A 2,876-nucleotide genomic window follows, 5' to 3' on the forward strand; every position below is an offset into this window, starting at 1 on the left:
GTACCGTTACACAGGTGATGAAACTAGGAAGGAGGAAGACACTTCGGTTCAGTTCAGTTCAGATGACCACTGCATGTAAATCTAGCTTGTGTTACTAGTTTATACTAGTAGGTAAATTAGCTATTAGTAGATCAGTATTGCACATAGTTGGAATCAGTGTCTAATGTCCTATCCAAGTTCTGTGTTTCCACCTTGCTTTATTCACATTATTGCAGTGTCCAGCAAAGACACATTGCTGATTTATTATTTATTGTTATTGCTTGGATTTAGGCAAACAGGCTGAGGCAACAGCACACTCTAGTGGTCAAGCTTCATACTACTTGATATGCCCTCACCGACCACTTTACTAGGAACATCAATACTCCTACTTACCCATACGATTATAGAACCAGACAGTTTTTTGGCAGCAGTGCACGGAAATCATATTGATAACGTTCACGTTTAGGGAAGACGACAGTAACCTAGCCACTAGTCAGCTAGCCACTGTTCATTTGTGTTGAGCAGAAAAGCATCTCAGAATACACAATTTGTTGATCCTTGAGGCAGATGGGTAAGAACAACAGAGGACCACAATAGATACTGTTACTGACAGTCAAGAAAGGAAAAGCTGCAGGAGGCACAGGTTAAACAGTACAGGACAGTTTAAAACTTGGAAAAGCATAGCCTGGTCTGACAAGGCTCCATTTCTGCTGATGACCAATATTTGGCATCTACAGCATGAATCTATGATGTTTTTTGTCAACAGATCAGGCTGGTTGAGGTGGTGTGAGGAATGTTTGCTTTGGGCCCTTTGATACCAATAATTATCACTTAAATACTACAGACTATTTGAATATTGCTACTGTTTTTTAGATTTCCTACATGGACTGTAATTGCCATCTTTCAGTGACTACGTCTAGCATTGTCACAAAATGCACCGTCACAAAAGTCTTTTCTGATTGGTTTATAACCCTGACAATCATTTCAGGGTTCCTCAGTGGCATTCTTAGTCTAGAAATCTGAAAAATTTTACATATATCTCTCAGCATTGAAAGATTTTTAAAGATGTTTCCAACCACGCCGCAATTACTAGAGGTTGTTTTGAGGTGTTTTGTTTGGTGAGGTGTATTTTTTGGATGTGTCCAACCAGGTTTGTGCATTCATAGAGGCAAGCTGCTTGAAGTTGGTGAGACTTCATTCATTGTGGGGGGATTATAATTACATTATCATCATAATGGGCTGTATATTAACCTATTGGGAGAGGTAGAAAACCATTAGTTATATATGAAATCAGACATTGAGCACCCCATATCACCAAAAAATGGCATAATCCTAATTTCATAATACTTCTGTGAAGATTCGACTGTGAGATTGGTAGTCGAATCGGGATCCTCCTATCAAACTAGCTAGCTTGAACCATGCAACATTATTAAACTACACTATGTACAGTATATAGATATTTAGAAAATGTACAAGTCAATTTGCATGGCCATCGTCCCTGAAGGAAGCCTCTTCTTTTTTTTTTTTTTGCTCACAAGAAATCCCACAATCAGACAACCTGTCCAAGAGCATGAATTACTGAAACCATGTCCTGTGGTCTTATGAGTCTTAGATAAACTTGTTTGGCTCAGATGGTGTTCAGCATGTGTGGTGACACGCTGGGGAGGAGTACCAAAAAGATATCATCTAAAATATATCCAATTTTCATTTTTATAATATTGTCCCTAGAGAACATATAATAAATGGTTGCTGAAATGTGAGGGGTTTACTCACTTTTGTGAGATTCTGTATTTGCTTAGTGGTTCTGTTAAAGTTTTTTTTTTGAGCATGAAAATTAGAGGTCTGATCTTCACAGGTGGACATGGTGTAGAAACATGATTGGCAGCATTGTGGTGCTGATTGCGGTATGAACATACACACTGAAGCTTTGGAACTTGTTCTGGTTTTACAATGTGCACATATGTTAAGGTGTGACAGCTGTGCTGCATTACTCCAAGTCAAAATAAAGCAGAAGCAAATTCGCACCGGTGGCACCGATTCAAACGGCATTATGGGTGAAAAAAATCTCATGAAAGTTGCATATCAACATTTCATAAAATCTTGTAAATAGTCAGATCTTAAATATTGTCCAAAAATTCAACAAATTTAAATGCAGGAACGGCTGGGCTGAAGTAAAGAAGATAAAATTCATTAAGATTTGAAGCCTTGAACAATAGGCACTTGTGCTGCAAAACAGTGTGTACTGAATATGTATCATCAGGACAATCAAGTAACAAAGTCTTTTCCACCCATCTTTGCCAATCCCACAAAACCAACCTCTTGGCCAAAAAAGTGTCGACGTGTGGCGCCCGAATGTGGCTACCGTGTGGTGTATCGCAAAAAAACTCAGCCCTAGAGTGCCAGGCCTACAGCTGGATTCAGCTCTGCCTCCACTCATACAGTGTGGAAAATAGCAGTAGAGCTAATTTGCATTTTCCCTAGTGATCTACATTCAGGTGTGACAGTTGTGTAAGAAGCATATTGTACTATAAAATTTTCTTCATTACATACAGCGTCTTAATGAAATTAGTAGCAGAATGGGTTCATTTAATTAGAAGACTTTCATGTAGTATTTTAAACACTGAGTCATTAAGCATTGTGTGTAAAGTTTTCATTAAAATATGACTAAGCTGACTTCCTGTGAACTAATCGAATGAACAAAGGATAATTACGCAGGTGAAATCTTCAATAAAAGTCATTGGAACGCTCAAAAAATGAAACAGGATCAGACGAAGACATCAGTTAACATTTGTACAGCCTTCACTAGCCATCATTTGTAGTTTCAGCTCCCTGATGATCTTCACTACATCACTGTAGACATATTAGGTTCCATTTTAATACTACAGCCATTTACAAAA

This window comes from Silurus aristotelis (assembly GCF_946808225.1).
Source record: "Silurus aristotelis genome assembly, chromosome: 2".
Classification (NCBI taxonomy): domain Eukaryota; kingdom Metazoa; phylum Chordata; class Actinopteri; order Siluriformes; family Siluridae; genus Silurus; species Silurus aristotelis.